A 27,010-nucleotide genomic window follows, 5' to 3' on the forward strand; every position below is an offset into this window, starting at 1 on the left:
CTATCTGTAGAAAAGATACAAGCCAAGAGACATTTTGTAAATGTAGTTTTGAGAATTTCAGGGAAAACTTTTAAGTTTAACCAAAATGACCCAGCTATAACCCTAGGAAGGCATGATTGGAATGTGTTTGTGGCCAGATGCTTAAACTTAATTTTATATCCTCAGAAGAAAGATTTTGATTCTAGAAGGAGAGTGTTGGGATGATGTCTGTGGAAATTGGGGTGGTCGGTCCAAGAGAAGAATTGGATGATGTGTCTGTAGTACCTTCTGGGGACCTGGGCCAGAGGAGCTCTGTGCAGTCCTCCACTGGGCCTTTGCTCTTCCAAACAGATGGGTGCATCTCTGTTGATGCCTCTAGTGGAGAGAATCTTTCCTTTGCTTTTCTTCCATGATCCTAATGCCCTTTGATTAGAACATGGCTTCACATGGAGATTTCCTGTTGAGAGTGGTCTGCATCCAGACTCCTGGGTCAGATCCTGGACTTGGGATGCTGGCTAACCTCTCTGGTTCCCCATCCGAGGAATGGGGATAATAGTAGCACCTTCCTCTTTGCTGCCTAGCCCCTGGTAAGAGCTCAGTAGGTGTTAGCTCTCATCATTATTTATAAACTTTGTGACTGGCCCTCTGGTTAATACATCATTCACCCTTTGAGCTTAGATAGCCTGAATCAGTCCCCCTGAACCTACTTGCTCCTGGGTGCACTGGGAACCAGAGCTGAGAACCAGAAGGTGGGAAGTCATGACAGATAGGCTCTTCCCAAACAGCTTGTTCAGAGAATCCAGCTGCAGTTGTTAGGGAAGACTGCCAGGTGAAGGCTGTGCTTGAGCTGAGTACTGTGAGCCCAGCACCACAGGAAGGGGAGAGGACTTTTAGGCGGGGCCACGACAGCTGTAAAGGTATAGAGCTGAGCAAGTTTGAGGTATGTGAGTTGCAGGAGATTTAGGGTGAAGGGTGGATAGATATGAATAGGAGAGTAGAGGGAAATGAGATTGGAAAGTGGGGCCAGCTTTTGAAGATATAATTAATAACAGTCTCTAACTTATTGGGCATAACAGTGTGTCAGGTGCTGTGTTCATCCCTTAGACTCACTGTGCTAGCCAGGTTTGGTGTGAAGTGCTTTGCGTATAATACCCTGTTTGGTCCTCATAACAACCCTCAGATGTAGGTATTTACTATTATAAGAGAAATGACATGTTGGATGTCCCCTCTGTTCAGCCTGCACATTGCTACAGGGCTAACCCTTGACATCTGTACGTTTAAAAGCCTTTTGTGACTTCTGTTTCCTGATGAAGTCCAAGCCCACCAAGATTCTCTGACTTCATGAAATCATCTTTAGTTAAAGTGTGAAAATATGTGTCTTAGAACTGAATAAAAGCAGCATAGGTGCAGATATGCATCAAACTCAGAGAAATAGCATTTCAATGAAAAAGGCAAGATGCAAGACAATGTGTATATGTGCCCATTTGTGTAAAAAAAAAAAGAGAGAGGGGGGATACACATGAAATAGGTTTCTAAGTGCAGAAAATCAATTCTCGAATGATAGAAAAGAAAGAGTGATTGCCTTTGGGATGAGGCCCCAGAAATCTAGGCTGTTAGACTGACCTGGCTTTTTCTTGCATACTCTTTTGTACAATATGAATTTTTTCCACTGTGTATGTATATTTTCAATTAAAAAGTAATAGGAATTAAAATCTAAATGTCTGCTATATACATAGCAGTCACTTAGAGAGGGAATGTAGCATAGAGTTTAAGGACTATATCCAGACTGCTTGGGTTCAAGTCCTGCCTCTACCACTTAACTAGTCGCTAACCTCTAAGTCATATAGCCTCTCTTTACCTCAATTTACCCTGTCTGGAAATGGGTGAAGTAATAGTACCTACCTCCTGGGGTTATAGTGAGGCTGAAAGGAGTTAGTGTTTGTGAAGTCCTTAGAACAGTTCCTGACAGGTGTGGGTTTTTGATGGTGGTGGTAGTGTTACGGCCCTGTGTTTTACACCAAAGCGAATGTGAAGATGTGTCCAGTCTCTCTCTCTGTGTGCTTACAATTCATCTGGCAAGGGAAGACACACAGAGCTAATGATGAGCAATGGCAGTGGAGGCTGCAGGAGCTCAGGAAAGGCTCCATAGGAACTAAAGGGGCCTAAGATGGTGTCATCGAAACAGTGGATCTTAAATATGGGTAACTTCTAGAAAAAGTGAAAGGAGAGAAAAGGATGCAAAGAGGCTTGTTCCAGGTGTGATGTGTGTCCCAGATGGACTGAGGCAGAGAAATGAGACGGGAAAGAGCCTTGAGGGAGCCTGAAACTGGGATATGTCGTGCCATGGCAGGTCATCGTTAGCTGGCAGAGTTTTTCTTAGCGTATATCAAGTAATGATGGGATTTATAGCGATGAGAGTTTAGGCTTGATGAAATGTGCTAGCTCTACCTTGAACTTTCAAGTGGTGTAATTGTTTTAATGAACCCCTTCATACAGGACATGTGGGTTACTTCCAGGTTGGTGCTTATAGTCAGTGCTGCCAGTGTTCGTCCTGGATGCAGGCCTCTACATTTACTGAGTCTGTTTCTAGGGTTCATTCCTAGATGGTATTGATTTTTTTTTTTTAAGCCATTTTGACTATATTCCTTGTGTCTAGGCCACTGTCAGATACGTGCTTTTCCAAATTGGTAGTTGCAAAGAATCATAATGTGAAAGTTTTTGAGTGTGGAATTAGAGCTAGATATTACCTGAAAAAAAATTGAATTTTCTTATTGAAAATGATTTTGGGATTAGCTGCTAGTGAGATGGTCATATGACTGGGGAACCTGGGAATACCTGAGTCTTCCCCTAACCCACTCCCAGGTCCCAGAGGGGGATGTATGTGCCTGAGAACAGGTAGAGGAAGGCTGGCTTGGCTCCCAGACTTGAGTGCTGTAGGCTGGTAACCTAGGCAGGGAGAGGTGAAAGTGGTTCCTCTCACCAGCTCACAAGGACCTATCTTGTCTCTGGGTCTCCAGGTAGGAAAGGATGTACCGTGCCTGTCCTTGTCCTTAAGTCACTTTGTAATGTGCTTTGTAAAGCAAAGTGATTCATTCCTTAGCACTGTCCCTGTTCTTTTTCTAGTTTGGGGCTGCAAGAGGGAGTGGTAGGCAGGGAAATGGGAGGAGCCATGACCTCCTTCCCGTCTTGAGTACACAGAGCAGCACTCCTTTTAGTTTGTTGCCAGGACTTTGGGAGTTGGGGCCAGGGCTGCAAGAAGGTAAGAAATATTTTTGAAAGTTGTTGTAACTGTGGTATTTGCGGTGGGGGTGGGGAGAGGGAGTTAGTATTTTTACTGATAGTAGGCCAGAATGAAGAATTTTAAAAAAAGATAAAATGCCGCCTTCTGACTGGTTCCTGGCCTGTTTTCAGAGCAGTAGTTCCATTTATTGAGTGCTGTCCTTTATGGATTTAATCCTCACCGCAGCACTGAAGAAACTGAGTCACAAGAGTTCAGGTAACTTGCCTGAGGTCATAGAGTTAGTAAGTACCATTCATTCAACTGATGGTTACTGAGAGCAGGATTTCATATCTAGGGTCAATCTGTCTCCCAAACCCATACCCATAACTACTGCATAACCTCTCAACATTGAGAGATTTCATCTTACCCACAAGGTAGGAACATGAGCCACTGCCGGCCTGCTCTCTAGGGCTGTCTTCCCTGCCTCAGGAAGTGGTGGGAGGTGGGGGTGAGATGGGCAGGAGGCTCCTTGAATGTTCTCATTGCTAAATACTTGACCTGCTGAAATGTTTGTGGAGAAGAATGAGCTCCCTAGCTGTAACTCTGATTTGCTGTTCTTTTTGAGAGATGGAAAGGCTTGCTGGGTGTGCAAAATTGGAGTCAGTGTTCCCAGCCTGGAGGAGGGAGCTTCTATAATACCCACTGATGAAATTTTCATGGGTACCTTAAATTTTCAGAAATGGTCCTGAAGCTGAAGTGTATTTATCTAAAGTTTATATAGTTCCTCTCTGTAGTAAGAGAAATAATTTCCATATTATGGTTTGATTTACCTGTTTGTATATAAGCTTCTTGATAAATACTTGTTTTTCCCCATTTGAAGTTAGTTTTGGAATAGGTTCCACAGTGCAAGTGGTTAAGAATGAGTAACATTATACAACTTTGAGTTCTTAAATAACTTTCTAATGGATACATTAGTTTTCGCTAGTTCAGCATGCTTTGTTTTGTTTTGTTTTTTTTTTTACAAGTTTGGAAACTTTTTGGTAAACTGAGCTAAAACTAGACTTAAACAGAGCTGAGTAGATCAAGGCCTTATCATGCTGTAATACACTGGAACAAAAATAAACTGCAAAAAAAAATAAAACAAACAAAAAATAAATAAAAAATAAACTGCAGGTTTTTAATAGGTGTAGATTTAAAAAATTTTTTTTAACAAATTGGATTTGAAAAATAAATCAGTGTGATTTTTACTTTAAAGTAATGATTTACTTTAAAGTAAGTTATTCTAACTCCTTGATTTATACTCGAATTTCCTTCAGCAGCACAGTTTATTTATCACAAACGTTTTCGTAGTGCTTGGGTGCATTTTGATATGCAAATTTTTAAATTATCATTATTATTTTTTTTGGCTGCGCCACTCGCATGTGGGGTCTTAGTTCCCTGATCATAGATCCAAGTCCCCTGCATTGGGAAGCAAGGAGTCTTAACCACTGGACCACCAGGGAAGGCCCTGATATGCAAATTTTTATTGGTCCGAGACCATTTCAATTTACAGATGAAAACTTTGTTTCACTTGAGTAAATTTTTTCAGATGTTTAGGAGCCAACTTTGTTCACCTTTTGGTGGTGTATGGTAGTTGCTTGTAGATAAACCTTTTCTTGGCAAGGCTCTGACCACCCCCCCTTTTTCCTTTTCTTTTGAAGATTTCTGTTTAACAAAGATTTTTTTGGCTTAGAGTGTTTCTCAAATAAAATTCAAAAGTTCTAATATTTAACTTTTAATTTGTTGTTGTTTTTTGTTTTGTTTTTGTTGTTCTTTTTTTTTTTTTTTTGGCCACACTGCTCAGCTTGCAGGATCTTAGTTCCCTGACCAGGAATCGAACTGACACCCTTGGCAGTGAAAGCACAGAGTCCTAACCACTGGACCGCCAGGGAATTTCCTGGCCTATTTTGTTTTTAACCTGTGTTATTTTGAAACTAAATTTCAACTCTGTTGACTTTGTGGTTAGAAAATTTATTTCTTCTGCTTAACTGAAATTATCAGTTATTTGTAGATTACCAAATATAAAAGCTCTTCAAATCTGCTGATGACAACTTGCTTTGTTTTTATAGAGGAGTGTCATATTTTGTGACGATAAATTGTTTTAGAGCAAGTGTCAGTACAAGGGGCAGTCAGGTGTCACCACGTGGAGGCACTTGGTTCCTCCATTAGACCAGAAGCTCCTTGACATCAGACTGTTAACCTCTGCATCCTGGTGCCTGGAGCTTTCAGGCACGACTTACAGGGTTGAGCCATGCTTGTGGGCACAAGTGTAGAAGCATCTTTATTTTTATTCTTTTTATTTTTATTTTATTTTTTGCATCTTTATTTTAACTATGATAGATTCCAGCTATGATTAGAATTTTTTAGAATTCTATGAATAGAATTTTTATTTAGTAGGGTTTTTTCTATCTACTTGAGTTTTCATACCTCAGTATAGGAAAGCATGGGCTTCAGATTTTGTCAACCAGTCAGTTATTTAGTAATTTTCCTTTTGTTTTGTTTTAATAGCAGTTTTAGTAGCCACTTCTTGACTAGGAAAAATGTAGTTTAATCTTGACTTCCTTAAAACATTTTCATTGACATTTTTTTACTCTGATAGAACTTTAATGTTTCAGGAATTGTTGCATGATTCTTTAAATTAAAATGCGTTAGTGTTCCTTGAAAACTTTCTATATAAACTAGTGTCCAGTTTTGCACATAGTTTTCTTTGGGAGCAGTCTCCTGGGCACAGAAGTAGTCTGGGCTTGGTGGACCCAGAAGTGTCACTTCCTTTCCTCTGGCCTTGGCTCTCCATGCCTCCCTTTCCGTTTTGATGTTTTAATGATACCCTCCCTGCTCAGTGATTTGTGTTCAGGAAGCTAGGCAGTGATTACTTTTGTTTCTGCTTTGTGAATTTCTCCCCCCACTTCCTATTTTTACTGAGCAACTACGGGAAGTGAGGCGGCTCCTGGCTGGCTGCTGCTAAGCTCTGATGTTAGGTGGCAGAGGACAAGGCCTTAGGGCCTAAGCCATTCAAAGCATTTTACACCTTTGTCTTTGCACTGCCTCCTTCTTCAGGAATCGTAGGAACACGCTCTTATGATTGGGTGATTGGGTTGAGATGACCACCTGTCCTTGTCAGCCTGGGGTTGGGGGGAATTGGGTGCCGCTCAGCTGGAGGGCAGAGCTTTTGTGAGGTAGGTGAGAGGTTGTTCCAGCAGTAACAATAGAACACAGTGGCGCTGTGGAGAAGTAGCTGTTGTGGGTGGACAGTGTGGCAGGAACGAAAGGTGGGTTGAAGGGACCTGTTGCAAGTAAGGCTGGAGAGGTGATTCTGGATGTGGGCGGGCCTTGACTGGCAGGCTTGGCGTGTGAAGTGAGCAGCCCATCTGCTCTCTGAGGTCTCTGACCAGGCCTCAGCCTCTATGGTGCTCTCCTTCCTCCCAACTCACGGCATTTGTTTTTTCAACCAGGTATTTAGCATTTACCTGCCTCTTTTCCAGTGATACCTCAAATGGACCTGTTGTAGCTTAACTTATGGGGAAAGTTTGTATCATCTTCCCAGAAAGAAGTAACTTTTTTATGTATTAGGTACTTGAATATAGAAAGAACTTGTTTAGCAGAGTTGCTCAATAGCGCTACTATTGACCTTTTGGGTGGATAATTCTTTGTCTTTAGGTGGACAGGGGGGTTGTCCAGTGCATTGCAGGATATTTAGCAACATTCCTGGCCTTACCCACTAGCACTCTCCCAGTTGTGACAACCAAAAAATGTTCCCAGACATTGCTAAATGTCCCCTGGGCAGATGTCCGTGTGTGTGTGTCTGTGTGTGTGGCATCATCTTCACTTGTTGAGAGCCACTGTGTTAAAAGATTGAATGCTGACTTACTAATTTTGTGAAATGGAATAAAATAGAATGGTTCCTTGGGATTGGAGCTATTGATTAGTTTCTATTCCAGTATCTGACATTCTCATACATTTTTAGCATGCTACTTAGATTTTGCTGTTGTCTATCTATTATGCTTTCATTGAAAGATCTGGGACCTGAGTATCTGGAAGCTTGGCTTTTGGTCCTCATAGAAGATATTCTCTCTTGGCCTTACATGCTTGCTCCTGAAGGCTAGTTCTTTGGAAGCTGAACAGTGCTGGCATAAAGGAGAGAGCAAGAGGCATTTAGGATGTAACAGTAACAATAGCCAACATTTATGCAGCAGTTGTGATAGACCAGGTGAGACCAGGTGAACAGGATTGAACCATGAACTGTGGTGAACAGGACTGGCAGGACTGAATGTAAGGGATTGTAAGGAAAGGGAACAGGATAGGGACCATCTGGGATAATACCTTACGTTTAGTTGCAGGGTTGGTAGTGCCTTTAACCAAGGCAGTAAATGCAGGAGGAAGACCCGGGAATGGAAGGATGACTAACATTTGAAGTCCCAAGAGAGAGGGGTCTTGACTGGAGAGGTGAATTTGGGTCATTAGCAATGCATATGGCTATGATCTCCTAAAGAGAGACCACTTTCCTTTCTTTTCATTGCTTGAGCTCAACTTCCTGCCAATTTCTGCCAAGAATCCTATAGCTTGAAGCCATCTCCTAAGGGTAATAAACAGAATGTCCTGGTCTAGATCATTGACGGAGGTGGAATAATGCAGTGATGGAGACCTCCGCTGCTAGTGGCAGGCTCCCAGGCCCCAAACCCAGCTCTGTTGGGGACTACGTGGCAGGAACTTGAAGAACTCACTCAAGCTCTTTAACTGCCTCACAGGATCCTTGTGAGCATTAAATTAGGTAACAAATGTAAGGTGCATAGCACAGTGCCTGGCACTCAGTACCCATTCAGTTAATGTCAGTTGTTTTTATTTTACAGTTCTAGTGAGCATTAAATGAGATTATGTATCCAAAGCTCCAGGTATAATGCTTGACACATTGTAGTCACTTAATGAATGGTAGTTTTGTTGAGGAGTACTTGTGTGAACATGGCATGTCATCAGCTTTTTTTTTTTTTTTTTTAAAGCAGATCCTTTTATCTAGCACTTAGCTACTGTCTCTGTGGATAGCAAGGCTGACCGTGTGAATGCTGTATAGAAATAACCATTAAATAAATACTGAGGGTGAACTAATCATTCAACAGACATCTGTGCTTGGCACTCTCTAATATCTGGAATAAGCTCGGTGATCTTGGTGGTTGGAGGTGGCAGAGAAACACAGGGGAAACTCGCAGTTGTGATGCAGTACGTTACAATACAACAAAGACAATGCTAAGACAGGGCTAAAGACAGGCTCTTATGGTTGCACACAGAGGCGCTTCTACCTCAGTCTTTGTCAAGGTGGCTTCCCAGAGGAGCTGACATCTCAGTTAGACATCCCGGAAGAGTGAGAAGAGTAAGCCAGGAGAGCTTTCCATGCAGAGGGAGCTGAATGTGTACGTGGTGAGAGGAAAGATGGCACAAGCAAGAACTAGGCAGAAATGGGGTGAGGGAGGTGGGGGGAGGTTGGGAGAAAGTTGGGAAGGTAATGGAGAGCCATAATCGATTTTAAGCAGGAGAGTGGCGTGATTAATCACACAGCAGCCAGAGAGGAGCAGTCCAGGCATTTAGAAGATCACTCAGGAGGCTCCTCTGTAATTCAGACAGGAGGTAAAGAAGGTTTGAACTTTGGATTGGCAGTGAAAATAGAAGGAAAAAGACTTGCAAGATGTTAAGGAGGCAGAAAGGGTATGACTGAATGATTCATTGGCTATAAAGGAGAGTAAGGAGTAGAGGGTAACTCCAGATGTCTGGCTTGTTCAAGTAGGTGAATGGTGATGCCATTCACCAAGACAGGGAAGGAATATGGAAAGACTGGGGAGGGTTGGTTTTGGACATTTGATTTGGTGACCTGTCCATTAGGCAGTTGACTATTTGGGATCTGGAGTACAAGAGAAAGATCGGGCCAGAGAGATGGATTTGGGGATCATCCCAGTGAGAATATGTTGATCTTAGAAACAGGGCACAGCATAGAGCTCTGAGGAACCACAGCACTTCAGGTCTGTCCGATGGGGAGTGGCTCAAAGAGGCAACTAAGAATGGCCAGAGGAACAGGAGGAAAGGAAGGAGAACTAGCATCTTTTCATATCATTCTTTTTAATGTGGTAACACAAGGGGAGCCAAAAAAAGTAGAGCCCTAATGAGAGAGAGAACTAAGAACTGAATCATTCAGGCATTTTCTCCTGTCTGGATAGATACTTTAAATTCGTGAATGTTGAGAATAAAAATCTTCAAAGCATTTTTTTGGAGTGCATTTCTAAATATGGCTTGTGTCATTCTGAACTGACCGAAAAAGCACCATGGAAGTGGTTGGGCTTTGAACTTCATGGGCAATAACTTTACTAACCTCCCTAATTTCCTGTAGTGTCCCCAGATTATTAAGGGTGGGTATTTAGATTTACACTGTTGCTGTCTAGAGAGGACAGAGAATTTTCTGTATTTTTTTCCTCTGAAGAAGGAGTTGTTTATGGAGTGGTTCACCTTTATTTTTTAAATAACAGCTTTATTAAAATGTAAGTCACACACCGTACAGTTCACCCATTTAAAGTGTATAACTCAGTGATTTTTAATGTATTCGTAGAGTTATGTAACTACCACCAGAATTTCAGAACGTTTTAATCACTCCAAAAAGAAACCCTGTACCCATTAGCAGTCATTCCTCATTCTTCCCATTTGCCCCAGCCATAGGCAACCATTAATCTTTCTGTTTCAGTGGATTTGCCTGTTCTGGACATTGCATGTTAATGGGATCATACAATATGTGAATTTTGCGTCTGGCTTCTTTCACTGGGCATAATGTTTTCAAGGCTCATCCATGTTGTTGTGTGTATCAGTACTTCATCCGTTGTTTTGGCCCTGCAGCATGGCTTGCACGATCTTAGTTACCCAACCAGGTATTGAATCCAGGCCCTGGCAGTGAAAGTGCCGAGTTCTAACCACTGGACCGCCAGGGAATTCCCGTACTTCATTCCATTTATGATTGAAGAATATTATTCCATTGTATGGCTCTACCACTAAGTTGTTAGACATTTGGGTTGTTTCCACTTTTTTTTTTTTTTTTTTTTTTTTGCGGTACGCGGGCCTCTCACTGTTGTGGCCTCTCCTGTTGCGGAGCACAGGCTCCGGACGCATAGGCTCAGCGGCCATGGCTCACAGGCCCAGCCACTCCGCGGCATGTGGGATCTTCCCGGACCGGGGCTCGAACCTGTGTTCCCTGCATGGGAAGGCAGATTTTTAACCACTGCGCCACCAGGGAAGTCCTACATTTAACCTTTTGAGGTACTGCCAGACTGTTTTCCAAAGTATTTGCACCCTTTTACATTCCCACAGATTCTGATTTCTCCACATTCTTGCCAACACTTGTTATTGTCTGTCTTTTTATTATAGTCATCCTAGTAGTTGTGAAGTGGTATCTCATGGCTTTGGTTTGCGTTTCCCTGATAGCTAATGATGTTGAGCATCTTTTCATGTGCTTATTGGCCATTTGTATATCTTCTTCAAAGGGTTCAACTATATTTGATCATCAGTTTGGGCAAGGTAGATTAACTTGTAAAACCTGACACTGTAAAAAAACAGATGAACATACTTGACTAGAGAAATGAGGGAAAAGCGTGTGTGTGTGTGTGTGTGTGTGTGTACGTGTGTTGAAAGATGCTGTAAACAGACGGTAAAAGATAAAGGACAGGCTCCCCAGAAAAATAACCAACACTCTTCACCCATATCAGGCCTGAGCTTAAGAAACAGGGTGCTTGATGATCCTGTTATTTAGCTGTGACTTTGGAAGTAGAGACCATGGTCTCCACCTTCTTCCCTACAGCACCTGTCTTAAGGCCACAGATATTGCAACCACTGCCAGGTTTCTGCAGATCTATGGCCTGACAAGTAGAGAGGTCACTTGCCACATGGATAAACATAGTTTCATTTATATTGAAGCATATATCAGAATTTCCGTCCTTTTAAGGCTGGATAATATTCCATTATGTGGTTATACCACATTTTGTTTATCCATTCATCCGTTGATGGATATTTGGCTTGTTTTGGCCTTGGTATTATGAATAATGCTGCTATGAACATAGGCGTACAAATATCTGTTTGAGTCCCTGCTTTCAGTTATTTTGTGTATGTACCCAGGAGTGGAATTGCTGGATCATATGGTAATTAACTATATGTTTAATTTTTTGAGGAACTGCCATGCTGTTTTCCATAGTGACCGTACCATTTTACATTTCCACCAGCAATGAACAGGGTTTCAATTTCTCCACATCCTTGCCAGCATGTTGTTTTCTGTGTGTTGTTTTTTTCTTTTTATAATAGTCATATATGCATATGAAGTGGTATCTCATTGTGGTTTTGCTTTGCATTTCCCTAATGATTGGTGATGTTGAGCATTCTTTCATGTGTTTGTTGGCTATTTGTCTATTTCTTTGGACAAATGTCTATTCAAGTCCTTTGCCCATTTGATAATTAGATTGTTTGGTTATATGTTTTTGAGTTATATGAGTTCTTTATATATTCTGGATATTAATTCCTTTTCAGATATATGGCTTACAGATATTTTCTCCCATTCTTTGGGTTGTCTTTTCACTCTATCAGTTGTGTCCTTTGATGTACAGAAGTTTTAATTTTGATGAAGTAAAATTTGTCTGTTTTTTCTTTTGTTGCCTTTGCTTTTGGTATCATATGCAAGAAATCATTGCCAAGTCTGAGTTCATTAATTTTTATATACTTAATGAATTTTGCACCAGAAGAGTTATTCTTTTGATTCTGAAATTCTACCATTATTGGCCACTAATATAAAAACTTATTCTTCAGGTTGACTCTGGGTCCTATGACATGGGCTGGGTAGTATTAGATGGGTTCCCTTATTTCTGGCCTGATAAGAATTCCTGGGCTTATCTTTTTGTTTTTGACCCCAGATCTAGAATCAGCCATTTGTATAAGGAATTCTCATCCTATTTGGTGGGAGGAAGTAGCATTAAGGGCATTAATTGCAACTGGGATGTGAATTTAGATCTTTTCAATGAAGTAAATGTGTACTTTTTAGAAAGAAAAAGATAACTCATGATTCAAATTCAATAGAAGGATTACAGGATTTTTATTTCTTTGATTTTATGTTTGTGTCTCTTCTCCTTTATTGACAATAACACCAGAGAGGTACAGTCAAGACACTGTTTTAACTTGAAAAATCCTTCTCTGTGTGGTTATGCCACCAATTTGATAAATAGTTTAGGTTCACTTGTCTGTTTTTTATTTTTAGGATTGTTTTATTTTTTATTTACCTTTGTTTTATAATTATATAATATATTTACATGGTTCTAAAGATAAAACTATATAAAGCCAGGTAGACTGAGAGAAGTATGGCTTCCTTCCTTGCCTTTATTCTTCTCTGTACCTCATAGGTAAACATTTTTATTGGTTTTTGGTTTACTCTTCCATTGCTTATTTTTAAAAATATAAGCAAGTATGTGGGGGTGTGTGTGTGTGTATCCCCTACACGCTACTCCACTCCTATTTTATTTATTCCCTTGTTTTTCATCTTGGCAATCATCTCTCTTATTTCCAAGAGTTCTTCCTTGATTTCTGCTTCATTTATGATTTGCTTGCTTTTGTTTTAAGGTTGCATTATCTTCTCATATCTCTCTAAGGATACCAGTTAGAATTTCTTTAGATACCAGTTTTTCTGGGACCTAAAATATATGTTTCTTCTGGAGTCTGATCTGCTTTTCATCTTAGTTTTCCTTTATGTCCTCTTGGTTTTCTTTCATTATCTGGTGATGCTTATCAATGAAGAACCAGGTTGATTACATAGGTTATTGACAAGAGGTTCCTGTTTTTCCAACAGTCCTCTTGCCTTAATAGGAGTTGGCTAATTCAGTGACCAGGAGTGAGAAGTATGGAGGAGATCAGGTAGATGAACCTATTTCCCACTCCTGACTGTACCTGCTGACTCAAAGCTGGGCATTTATCCAGCTCCTCCAGGAAAAGGGCTCTGCTTCTCTGCCCGCCTTTGGCTTTACATGTTCTGAGAAGTGTCTAGCTCTGCTCTGGTCTATCTTGTCATACAATTTCCTCCACTTCCTTTCTGTCTTCTAGAAAGTGGCCAGCATTCAAATAGACTATATCCCTCGGCCATTGTAATTACTGTTATGTTGTGGTTTCCTTGTGAATATCTTTATGTTGTCTTTGGGATTTGAGGAAGGTGGGGAGGTAAGTATATGTGCCTGTTTATTTAGCCTGTCATCTTGAAATGAAGCTACTTTGTGCCATACCATTTCTGACAACAGGACTGCTTTTCACTCCTTTTTCTCTGTTGGCTTAATGACTGAAATGGATTTAAAATTGTTCTCTGTGTTCACAAATAATAACTATCACATCACTGAAACATGTGATGCCACCCACCCTAGAATACATAGATTTCTACTCAGTTTAGGGATTGGGTGACTTTACAAGACCTTTCTTATTTGTCAGTAACTTTTTTCCAGACAAGCAAGATAATAAGGCCTGGTTACTTTTACTTACTGGAATGATAATAATAATAAGATCATCAAACAATTAGTGCTTAATATGTGCCAAACATTATTCTACATGCTTTGTATGTATAAACTCATGTAACTCAATAACAGTAGTTACTGTTATTATCCCTATTTTACAGACGATGAAACTGAGGCACACAGAGATTAAAGAACTTGCCCAAGTCACATAGCTGGTAAGTGGCAGAGCCAGAATCTCACCCAGTTAGTCAGCCACCAGGGCCACTCCCTTTTCCACTGCATCTCTAATGGGAAGCTCTTCAAATTTTCTCAGGATGACCACTTTTAAAAAATTTTATCAGTTATGGGTATAAGAAAACCCTTTTATACTTAACTTTTGTCTACTTCCAAGCATGTTCTTTGTTATTGTTTGAAGTACAAATTCCTGTTGGCTTTGATGCAGAAAGGAATGCTTTAAATGATGTAATCAGGTCTGAGTTCAATTTTAATCTATTGAGAATTTTTGCAAATTATTGTAGTGTTGAAAAGATGTGATATCTACTAAAATGTCCTTTTCTGCCATGTGTTTGAGAATCTTAGGCAGCATTAAAACTTATGAATACCGTACTTAAATCTTACAAGTCTTGGCTACAACTAACTTCTGAGATCTTTCACAATGCATATTTATTTCCATGTAGCATGAATAGTGGATTCATAAATGGTGAATATTTTCCCAGTGAAAATTCTTTTTAAGAAAATACACAGCAGAAATGTCCTTAAATGGACTGAACATATTTTAGCCCTTCAGGGAGATAAATATGGAGGAAAAGCTTTCAAAAAACAATAAGACAAGCATTGAGAATAATTTTATTAAAAAAATAAAAGATATATCCAGGTGCTTATATACATGTTTGTGTGCATTTTAAACTTTTCATTACAGAACTCTTTGATCATATACAACAGTAGAGCAGATAATATGATCAATCTCATGTGTACCCATCACCAAGCTTCCATCAGTATTTTGTCAGGGGATATTATGATCACTGCCATGAAGATGACTCCTTAGATGGATGTCACCACCTTCTTTGCATATTGTTTCTTGGCAAAAGCCTATTTGAAAATGATAGAACTTGAATGGTATTTCAATTCCATAATATTTCCTTGAATTCAACATTATCTAGTTTTGATTACAGCAAAGATCAGCACAGGAACACCAGATCTATTAAGAATAAGTAAAAACCAATTTTTGTTTTCTTCAGGGGCTTGTTTGTTCTTCCTGCCTGGAGAAGAACCCCAGGCTTGACTATTGGACCTGAGTGGTCTTGTTAGAAGCAATTATGATACAAACAGAAGTTTTCATTGAATTTTCCAACCAGCCCCTTGGTTCTAAGAAATGGAGTCATTTATCACATGGAGGTGGAAGTCCGTTTCTGGATTCTTGATGAATAGGAATATTGGTGAAATACCTGAGTTGCCTTAAGTGGTGTTTATATAGTCAGCAACTTCAGATGTCCATGCTCAGGTGTCGTCATCCGGCTTTCAGCAGGTTTTTAGCTGACCAGTTTGACTCTCAAATTATAGTATGCATCTAGAATCACCTGAGGATCTTGTAAAAAATGCATATTCTCTGCTCCTGCCTCCAAAGATTGATTCGTTAGATTTGGATTGTATTCTAGGAATCAGCATTTTAATAGTCATTCCATTAAAGGGATGTTCTGATTCTAATGTCAGGGAAGGAAGTCCTTAAGCTTTGGTTGGCTTCTTTCTTTTCATCCTAGTCTTAACAAGGTTAATGTTAATATGGCATCTCATAAAAAATTGCTTAAAATTTTCCATTCTTAATAACATGTTCAGTGGGCACTATAACCACACCCTGTACACTGATATGGCCTATAGACAGACTTATCCTAATACAGGTGCACCTTTGGTGTTTAGCAATCAATTCTGATGCTCACGGCCTGAGGACCACACCTTGAGGATACAGGTGCACAGGTAGTAAGTGATATGGTTACAAAGGGTTCAATATGGGAATGCCCTGGGAGTCCAGTGGTTAGGACTGTGTGCTTCCACTTCAGGGGGCATGGGTTCGATCCCTGGTCGGGGAACTAAGATCCCACAAGTAACATGGCACAGCCAAAAAACAAACAAACAAAACACAAATAAACAAAAAATTAAGCTAAAAAATAAAGCAAAAAAGCAAAAAAACCCCACAGAGGGTCCAATATATATTTCTCTTTGGTGCCCCCTGACTGCGTTAGCTTGAGCCTTTGGCCTCCCCTATTTGGTTATTGCTGGACCAACACTAAGTGCAGGAAGAGAGGCTCAGTTTTGATGAAGTCACCTGCTGCCTCCAGCTCTGTGTAGCGTTCCTCTGTAGGGAAGGGAAACACGGCGAGCGTGGACGGCAGGTGGTTCTTCACCTGGGGCTCTAAATCCAAAACTGAATGAAAACTTTGGTGTTTTGGATAGTGTTAAGACTGTGGAGTGTTTTGTCATCAGCTTCTCAAAGGGATCTGTGACCTTTCCCTCCCTACCTCCTTCCACTCCCCCACCCTGCATACATACACACAGCAAAGAACCATGTCCTGGAGCAGCCTATGTGAGCATCACCTGGCCTCTGGAAAGCAACTGTAGGGACTCCGCATTGCAAAACAGCCTCTCCTGTGTGGAATCAGAATTGCTTTCGCCATCTTGTAAAAACTGTGCAACCCACAGCTGGGCTGGATGGGCAGCTGTGGCCGACTGTATTGCTTAGCCAATATTCCATGTGTCCCCCTACATTTCCCAGTTTACCTGGTGGTTACATTAGCACGTGTGACTAATTCTGGCCAAAGGGCTGTGATGGGAAGTGATGTGTCACTTACAGTGGGAAGCAGTAAAGAGTCGATATGAGTTTCTTTTCTTGTGCTAAGGTGACTGTGGAAAACAAAAGTTCCAATGATGTCCCTACAAGTTGAAGGGCTGCCTTGAACTTTATGTGAGCAAAAAATAAATCTTAGGTTAGGCCACTCCTTTCAGGATTTATTCCTATAGCGTAGCTTAATGTGTCAGCCTGGATAGTGCTGAACAGAATATTTGTGTATACATTTAGAGTTCTGAGAGTCAAGGTATGGGCGCTGTGTGGTCTAGTGCAAGACATTTAGTATCCTGAGATTTTTTTTCCCTCATCTGTAAATTAAAGGGCTTAAATTAAATGATCTTTAAGGGCCTTTTCAGTACTCACATTCCTAGATTTGGGATAGCAGCATTTAAATCCAGATTTCTAATTGAAGTATGAAAAGGAAACTAAGTCTGGCATTAAAGGTATCTCTGGAAAACTTATTATTTTTTAAATTAATTATTTAATTAATTTATTTATTTTTGGCTGCGTTGGGTCTTCATTGCTGCGCACTGGCTTTCTCTAGTTGCAGCGAGTGGGGGCTACTCTTCGTTGCTCTGAGCGGGCTTCTCCTTGCGGTGGCTTCTCTTGTTGCAGAGCATGGGCTCCAGGCGCACGGGCTTCAGTAGTTGTGGCACGCGGATTCAGTAGTTGTGGCTCGTGGGCTGTAGAGTGCAGGCTCAGTAGTTGTGGCACACGGGCTTAGTTGCTCCACGGCATGTGGGATCTTCCCAGACCAGAACTCAAACCCGTGTCCCCTGCATTGGCAGGCGGATTCTTAACCACTGCGCCACCAGGGAAGTCCCGAAAACTTATTTTTTATTATGTACCTTTTGCTATTAAATGAGAAGTTACATAAGGAAAATGGCAATGAAGTTACATAGGGAAAATAACAGCTTTATTGAGATATAATTCACATACCGTATGTGTTTTAGTATATTTAGAGTTGTGCAACAATCACCATTATCTAGCTTCCGAACCTTGTCATTGCCGCAAAAAGAAACCCTGTATCCATTAGCAGTGATTCTCCATTCCACAAATCTACTTTCTGTTTCTATGGATCTGCCTGTTCTGGGTATTACATATCAGTGGGAGCATGTAATATGTGGCTTCTTGTGTCTGGCTTCTTTCACACTTAGCACAATGTTTTCAAAGTTCATCCATGTTTTAGCATGTATCAGTACTTCATTCCTTTATATGTACATAATATATATATTTAATGTTCCATTGTATAGCTGTACCACATTTTGTTTATTCATTCATCAGTTGATATACATTTGGGTTGTTTCTATTTTTTGACTATTTTGAATAATTCTGCTGTGAATGTTGATGTATAGATTTTTGTGTGGATTTATATTTTTCATTTCTCTTGAATATATTCATTAGAGTGGAATTGCTGGGTCATGTGCTAACACTATACTTATTTTAAGGAGCTGCCAAACCGTCTCCCAAAGTGCTATACTATTTTACAATCCTACTATCAATGTATGAGGGTTCCAGTTTTTCCACATCCTCACCAACACTTGTTATTGTTTGTCTTTGCGATTGAAGTAATAATCTTTGATGAAGCAACTATATGCAAGCTAGTCAGTGAAGAGATATTAATGTATATTTTACCGTGTTAGGTTTTTCTTTAAGCATTTGTAATATCCATTGGCATTTTTATAAAAAATTTCACCATGAGCTTAGCACTAAAATAAAAAGTTTAATGAATAATAATATAACTCCTCAACTTGTTTAGCTTTTACAAATGTTATTTTTTATTTTTTAAATAATGCATTCTAGAAGGGTAAAAAAAGGAGTGAATGTGATTCACCAAATGTAATTGTTCTCTTAAAGCATAAATTTGTCTTTATAAATTATATACTTCTAAATTGGCAGATAGATTGTACCTTAAATATATAGGCTTGAGCCTTTAAAAATCACAGTGAAATCCTGAAAGGTTGTACATACTGGAATTGCTGAATTGTTACATTAAATATACCATGGGTTCAGTACTTAAAAGGAATCTCTGTATCTTGTAAGATGGTCAGTAACCCTCTAATTATTTGTTTCATAGATTGATGTTTTTGTATATTGTATTTTTAAAAAGAGGAGTACCCCATTATGTTGGGAACACAAGTGTTTCAAGTAGTGTTATATATAGTTGATCCTCAAGGTTCAGATCTTGTATTTGTAGATTAGCTTATGGCTAAAATTTATTTGCAACACAAAATCAATACTTGTAGAGCTCTTGTGGTCAGTTGTAGACATGTGCAGAGTGGCAAAAAATTTGAATTGCACAACATGCACACCCCCAGCTGGGGATGAACAGGGTGACGCTCTGCCTTCTTATTTCAGCTCTCAGACTATAAACAAGTATTCCTTTCATAGTCTATTTAGTGCCACATTTTTTGCATTTTTATACTTTTTGTTGGCAGTTTCACTGTTTAAAATGGCCCCTAAGTGTATCGCTGAAGTGCTCTCTAGTGTTCCTAAGCCCAAGAAGGCCGTGATGTACCTAACAGAGAAAAGACGTGTTAGATGAGTGTCATTCAGGCATGAGTTATAGTGCCATGACCTGTGAGTTCAGTGTTAATGAATCAACAGTAACTAAGGTGTTTTTAAACAGAAACACACATAAAACAAGGTTATATATTGATTGGTTGGTGAAAATGTTTTGACTAGAGGCTCACAGAATCTAGGAGTACTGATTCAGTATTTGCTAATTCAGTGTACATGGCAACTTTTTATAACTGCCTGTAAATAATGAGAATCAACTATACATGATGAATTGCTTTTCTCTTGTTGCTTTCAAGATTCTTGCTTTGGCTTTAGGCAATTTGATTATAATATGCCTAGGTTGATTTTTTTGAGTTTATCCTACTTGGAGTTTGTTGAGCTTCATAGATGTGTAGATTCATGTGCTTTTTATCAAATTTGAGAAATTTGGGGCCTTTATTTCTTCAAATATTTTTTTTCTGTGCCTTTCTCCCTCTCCTCTTCTGAGAATCCCATTATATGACGCTGGTATGCTTGATGGTGTCCCACGGGTCTCTGAGACTCTTTTCCTTTTTCTTCCTGTTCCCCAGACTGGATAATCTCAATTGGTTAACCTTCAGTTTCACTGATTCCTGTTCAAATCTGCTGTTGAGCCTTTAGTTAATTTTTTTTATGTTAGTTGTATTTTTCAACTCCAGAATTTCTATTTGGTTCTGTTTTAAAAATATTTCTCTCTTTTAGTAGTATTCTGGATTTGCTGAGACATCATTCTCATATGTTCCTTTAGTTCTTTTTTTTTTCTTTTTAATGATTTTACTTTTTTAAAAAAATAGAAGTATAGTTGGCTTCCTTTAGTTCTTTAGATATGGTTTCCTTTAGTTCTTTGAACATACTGAAAATAGCTGATTTTAGTCTCTGTCTAGTAGGTCCAACATCTGGGCTTCCTCATCATTTGTTTCTCTTGTTTGTTTATTTGTTTGCTTTCCTATGTGAGGGCCATACTTTCTTGTTTCTTTGCATGTCTTGTTAAGTTTTAAATGAAAACTGAACATTTTTTATGATATAATGTGGCAACTGGAAATCAGATTCTCTTCCCTCTCCAAGTGAGTTCCAAGTCAGATCAAATAGAGATCCTTGCAAGTGGGATCTTCCAGGGTACCTGCAGATAAGTCAGATAATGATAATTTTCTAGGAATGAAACTCTGAAGGAGCTCTAGCCTAGTTCTGCTCCCTCCAGTTCTGCTGCCTGCCTTCTGGTTTTCACTGCAAATGCAGCTGTTATTTTTCAAGGTTACCATAGAGTTAGAGAGCAGGGGATGGAACTAGATCAAGTTAAAATGCTACAAAGCTGACTGTAGTAGTCCCCCCCTTATCCACAGTTTCACTTTCAGCCGTTTTAGTTACCTGCAGTTAAGTGCAGCCTGAAAACATTAAGTGGAAAATTCCCGAAATAAGTTTTAAATTGCACACCATTCCGAGTTGCATGATAAAATATCATGCTGTCCCATTCCATCCCGCCTGGAACATGTATCATCCCTTTGTCCAGTGTATCCACGCTGTATATGCTGCCTGAGGTTTCAGGCATCCACTGGGGGTCTTGGAACATATCCCCCATGGATGGGGGTACTACTGTATTCTTACTGAGATTCAGCTGTTTTTCTTGAATAAATGCTCCCCAGTTTGCTTCAGTCCTGTTAATTTCTAGAGTCTTTAAAAAGTTGATTCTGAGTCATGTACCACAATGTTCATTGCAGCACTATCTACAATAGCCAGGACATGAAAGCAACCTAAGTGTCCATCATCGGATGAATGGATAAAGAAGGTGTGGCATGTATACAATGGAATATTACTCAGCCATAAAAAGAAATGAAATTGAGTTATTTGTAGTGAGGTGGATGGACCTAGAGTCTGTCCTACAGAGTGAAGTAAGTCAGAAAGAGAAAAACAAATACTGTATGCTAACACGTATATATGGAATCTAAAAAAAAAAAAAAAAAAGGTCATGAAGAATCTAGTGGCAGGATGAGAATAAAGACGCAGACCTACTAGAGAATGGACTTGAGGACACGGGGAGGGGGAAGGGTAAGCCGGGACAAAGTGAGAGAGTGGCATGGACATATATACACTACCAAATGTAAAATCGATAGCTAGTGGGAAGCAGCCGCATAGCACAGGGAGATCAGCTCGGTGCTTTGTGACCACCTAGAGGGCTGGGATAGGGAGGGTGGGAGGGAGGGAGACACAAGAGGGAAGAGATATGGGGATATATGTATATGTATATCTGATTCAGTCTGTTACACAGCAGAAACTAACACACCATTGTAAAGCAATTATACTCCAATAAAGATGTTAAAAAAAAAAGTTGATGGGCTTCCCTGGTGGCGCAGTGGTTGAGAGTCCACCTGCCGATGCAGGGGACATGGGTTCGTGCCCCGGTCCAGGAAGATCCCACATGCCGCGGAGCGGCTGGGCCCATGAGCCATGGCTGCTGAGCCTGCGCGTCCGGAGCCTGTGCTCCGCAACGGGAGAGGCCACAACAGTGAGAGGCCCGCATACCGTAAAAAAAAAAAAAAAAAAAAGTTGATTCTGACCAATTTGGCCAGTTTTCTCACTGTTTTTATGGAGGAGAGAATTTTTGGAGGTTCTTACTCTGCCATTTTTTATGACATTACTTCCCTCCCCTTTCTTTTTAGGTTTTTATTTTCATGAATCTGCTGCTTTCTTCTTAGTACTGAAATTATAGTTTGGATTAGATCTGAATCTTAAAGTTTGCCAAGGCTTTTCATCTAGAACTTTTTATTATACCCCAGTTAGTCATGTAAGCATGTACATTTCAGAGTAGTGCGGTGCACATATTCTTGGCCCCGCTGGCTTATTGTAAAGGAGGAAGGAGATTTGATTGAAACCAGCCATTTGGTAGTCTCTGCGGTACTGCCTTCTGGGTTTCCCCTCCCTCATGCTGTTCCACTTGGAATGAAACTTTCCTTACCCAAGCTTCCCTCCTTTTTGTTCTAGTTAATCCTTTGTTTCTTCCTTAAACTTTCACTGAAGAATAACACATAGGAAAGTACACAAATTATAGTAACTATGCTTGATTTTATTATCTCCAGGTAAATACCCAGATAATCGCCACCCTGGTTAGCGGGTAGCCACCCACAGAGTTGACCATCTACCCCGTAAATCATTTTTCAGATGTAGCAGATGTTCGTCTATTCTAAATAGACATTTCTGGAGGCCAGTAGTATATATTTTTCTCTATTTCTCTCCTTTTTAATTGATATATAATTCTCATACCATAAAATTCACCATTTTAAAGTGTGAAATTCAGTGAGTCTTAGTACATTAACAAAATTGTGCGACCATCACCACCATCTAATTGTAGAATGTCTTCATCACCTCAAAAAGAAACTCTGTATTAATTAATAGTCACTCCCCATTCCCTTCCTTTCCTCAACTCCTGGCAACCACTGATCTACTTTTATCTGTCTCTACGATTTGCTTTATCTGGATGTTTCATATCAATGGAATCTCACAGTATATGACCTTCTGTTTCTGGCTTCTTTCTCTTACCATAATGTCTTCAAGGTTCAGCCACACTGTAGCATTTATCAATACTTCATTCTTTTTTTCTTTTTTTTTAAAAATAAATTTGTTTATTTGTTTATTTATTTTTGGCTGCGTTGGGTATTTGTTGTTGTGCGCAGGCTTTCTCTAGTTGCGGCAAGCAGGAGCCACTCTTCGTTGTGGTGCATGGGCCTCTCATTGCGGTGGCCTCTCCCATTGCAGAGCACGGGCTCTAGGTGCGCGGGCTTCAGTAGTTGTGGCACACGGGCTTAGTTGCTCTGTGGCATGTGGGATCCTCCTGGACTAGGGCTCGAACCCGTGTCCCCTGCATTGGCAGGTGGATTCTTAACCACTGTGCCACCAGGGAAGTCCCACTTCATTCTTTTTTATGGCTGAATAATGTGCCGTTGTATGGCTATACCACATTTTGTTTATTCATTCAGCAGTTGATAGACTTGGGTTGTTCCACTTTGGGGCTATTATGAATAATGATGCTGTGGACATTCATGTGCAAGTTTTTATATAAATATGTTTTCAGTTTTTTGGGGTATATGCTTAAGAGTGGAATTGCTTGGTCTTAATGGCAACTCCCTGTTTAACATTTTTCGGAACTGCCAAACTGCTTTTCACAGTAGAAGCATCATTTCACGTTCTCACCAGCAATTTATGAGAGTTCCAGTTTCTCCACATTCTCACCCACACTTATTTTCTGTTTTGTTTTTTGTTTGTTTTTACTGTAGCCATGCCAGCATGTATGAAGTAGTATCTTACTGTGGTTTATTTGTGTTTCCCTAGTGACTATCCATGTTGAGCATCCTTTCATTTGCTTATTGGCCAGTTGTATATCTTTCAAGAAATGTCTTTTAGTATCATTTGCCCACCTTTTAATAGGTTATTTGTCATTTTATTGTTGAATTTTAAGAGTTCTTTTTGTATTCTGGATACTAGACCCTTAACGAGATATATGATTTTCCAGTATTTTTGCCCATACTGTGGGTTTTCTTTTCACCTTTATAGTGACCTTTGATGCACCACCATTTTTAGTTTTGAGGAAGTCCAGTTTATCTATTTTTTCTTTTGTTGTTTGTGCTTTAAGATGTCATATCCAGCTCCCCCTCCCCTCCCTCCTCCCTCCTCCCTCCTCCCCTAGCACAGGGCCCGGGCGGCCGAGGTATTCTGCAGCCAGCAAGCCGGGCACACAGCTGCCCACTTGCGCTGTGCCTGCTGCAGCCAAACCCGGCCCGACGGGAGCCGAGCAGAGAGCGGGGATCATCACGAGCCCTGGCCAGAGTGAGTGCGTGTGGCCACCGCAGAGTTGGCACCTGGAGGACATGGAGGAAGGCCAGCAGAGACCAACACCAGTGTGGATGACTTGGCTCCCCCCTCGGTGGCCCAGCTGGCCGAGCGATTCAGGGAGCAGGCAGCCGCTGCAAAGGAGACACCAGCCAGTAAACCAACAAGAAGGAAACTTCCCTGCTCCCTCTCTCTGTTCCTCCCCAGGGTAGAACTGAGCCAGGGTAGAACTGAGCCAGCAAACCCCCCTTCTAAAGTCAAAGTGAAGAGCTCGCCTCTGACCAAGAAGCTCCAGGCCAGTCTAGCCTTTGATCCAGCGACCCTGCTGCCTGGGGTCTCACCCAAGAGTCCCCGACTCAAGGCCATGGTATCAGCATTTCACAGCCAGCTTTCTACCCCCAGCAGCCCTGGCGTGTGGTCTCGGGCCAGCAAGCCAGAGGAGGTGCCCATCAGCTTTGACCAGCCTCCTGAAGGCAGTCATCTGCCCTCTTACAGTAAGGTGCAGACGAGGGGCTCCATAAAAAGGTGCCCTCCCTCCAGGCTATTCAGAAGGTCCCAGTCAGATTGTGGGGACCTGGGGGAGCTCAGGGCCGTGGAGTCCTCCCAGGAGAATGGTGCCAAGGAAGAGAATGGGGACGAGGTGTTCCCAGCCAAGAGCAAGACTCCAGGATCCTCTCCTCTGAGGAGGACGCCCAGCAGGACAGAGAAGCAAGAGGAGAAGGGAAGGGCCTCGGGGGTAGCCCAGCAGCACAAGACGGCCATGGAGAACTCTGAGGAGGGGGCCAGCCAGCGTCCAGCCCGAGCCTCCAGCCCAGAGGCAGAGGATGGGTGTGGGAGCCCCACGGAGGAGAAACCGGCTGAAGAGCAGACGGAAGAGCCTACAGAGGTGAAGGAGAGGGTGGCCAGTGAAGAGGAGGAGCCTGGACAGAGGAGCCAAGACACAGAGGGGCTGGAGGAGGGAGCTGTGGGGGAGATCCCCCAAAGCCCATCCTGGAGGAGGGGAGGGCGACCACAGTCCTGAGCAGGGGACCGGCAAGGAAAAGCAAGATGGAGGGGGCCGTCCTCGAGCCAGGCTGTGACCCTGGCACTGGCCATGCCCAGCCGGACACTAGCAGTGAGGTCCCCAAGACAGAGGATAACGCCCCTGTCCAGGACACTAAAAGGTGAAGAAGATCTCATTGTGCCTAGTGATAAAGCTGCTGGAGCTGTGTCCTTGAAGTAGCAGCAATGATCGTAGTGGCAGCAAAGGAAGCCATCTCAGGAGCAGGATGGCGTGAGGGTCTGGAGTCAGCCTGAGGACACAGGGTGCAATTTCCCGACCTCTGCACCATCAGAGACAGAGATTGGATCTGAGGGCCAAGACTTTTATCAACTTGAGTTTGTGTCACCTGATGGACTTGGTTTAAAAAAAAAAAAAAGAAACTTATTTAAAACAATTTACTATGGTGACAACTCCCTAGGGATACTGGTCAAACTGTGGGGCCCAGATACTGTCCACACCCACCTAACCCTATAGCTGACCTCAGAACTGGACTGGGATTTACCTAATCAGATTGTGTTTGTGTAAGGTGATAGCCTTTTTTTTTTTTTCTTTTTGCGATATGCGGGCCTCTCACTGTTGTGGCCTCTCCCGTTGCGGAGCACAGGCTCCGGACGCGCAGGCCCAGCGGCCATGGCTCACGGGCCCAGCCGCTCCGCGGCATATGGGATCCTCCCAGACTGGGGCACGAACCCGTATCCCCTGCATCGGCAGGCGGACTCTCAACCACTGCGCCACCAGGGAGGCCCAAAGGTGATAGCCTTTTTATTGTTCTTAAGTTTTCATGGTTCTCAAATGTAAGTAAAAACTCATTTCAGGTAGCTAGAAATAAAGTAGTATCACTGGAAATATAAATCCTGTAAGTTACAGAAGACCTTAAATTGTATAGAGACCCTGAGACAACCTTTCAGCTTGGTCAAAATTTGACTGGCCAACCAATTTTGAAAACACTAGGCGAGAAGAGATAATTATTGAAACCTTAAAAAATATGTGTCTGTTCCAACAAAAACAAACAAAAAAAAGAGATATCATGTCCAAGAAACCATTACCTAATCTAAGATCACAAAGATTTACACCTGTATTTTCTTTCTTTTTTATTAAAGTTTATTTATTTTATTTATTTATTTTTGGCTGTGTTGGGTCTTTGTTGCTGTGCGCTGGCTTTCTCTAGTTGCGGCGAGCAGGGGCTGCTCTTCGTTGCCGTGTGCGTGCTTCTCATTGCAGTGGCTTCTCTTGTTGTGGAGCACAGGCTCTAGTTGCGCGGGCTTCAGTAGTTGTGGCACAAGGTCTCTAGTTGTGGCTCACGAGTCTAGAACACACGCTCAGTAGTTGTGGCACATGGGCTTAGTTGCTCCATGGCATGTGGGATCTTCCGAGACCAGGGCTCGAACCTGTGTTCCCTGCATTGGCAGGTGGATTCTTAACCACTGCGCCACCAGGGAAGTCCCTGTATTTTCTTATAAAATCTTTATAGTTTTAGCTCTTACATTGAGGTCTTTGATCCATTTTGAGTTAATTTTTGTTTATGATGTAAGATACAGGTTCATATTCTTTTTTTTTGCATGTGGATATCTAGTTGTCCCATCACCATTTATTGAAAAGACTATTCTCTCCCAACTGAATGGTTTTGGCACCCTTGTCTAAAATCCGTTGACAATAGAGGTATGGGTTTATTCTAAACTCTCAACTGCATTCCACTGATACATATGTGTCATTTCTTATGCCAGTGCTCTGCTGTCTTTATTACTATAACTTTACAGTACGTTTTCAAATTAGGAAGTGTGAGTCCTCCAACATATTTTTTTCAGTATTCGTTTGGTCGTCTTGGGTCCCTTGCATTTCCATATGCATTTTAGGATCAGCTTGCCTATTTCCGTAAAAAAGGTAGTTCAAGTTTTGCTAGAGATTGCATTGAATTTGTAGATGAATTTGATGAAGTAGTATTACAAGTTTCATTTACATAAACTTTGGAAGCATGTAAAGCAGAAAAAAGTTTAATGTTTATGGTGACTTTTAAAAAATTAGTAAATAGGGGGCTTCCC

The 27,010-nt window shown here is 41.2% G+C and overlaps 1 protein-coding gene and 1 pseudogene across 3 annotated transcripts in view; both read left to right on the forward strand.

The window, feature by feature from the left end:
• GARRE1 (granule associated Rac and RHOG effector 1) overlaps positions 1-27,010 on the forward strand; it is an 81,191-nt gene that overhangs the window by 3,295 nt on the left and 50,886 nt on the right. The window contains exon 2 of one of the 2 annotated variants that reach the window (XM_082605818.1): positions 13,896-13,949. The exons of the other annotated variant lie outside the window; for it this stretch is intronic. The gene's annotated coding sequence lies outside the window, so the exon portion shown is untranslated. The remainder of the gene's footprint in view (positions 1-13,895; positions 13,950-27,010) is intronic. 2 annotated transcript variants of the gene reach the window in all.
• On the forward strand, positions 204-25,427 carry LOC309794765 (capZ-interacting protein-like; annotated as a pseudogene). Its single transcript has 2 exons — positions 204-334; positions 23,787-25,427. The product of its transcript is annotated as a capZ-interacting protein-like (transcript).

The sequence above is a fragment of the Mesoplodon mirus genome (assembly GCF_964341445.2).
Source record: "Mesoplodon mirus genome assembly, chromosome: 19".
In the NCBI taxonomy this organism is placed as follows: Eukaryota; Metazoa; Chordata; class Mammalia; order Artiodactyla; family Ziphiidae; genus Mesoplodon; species Mesoplodon mirus.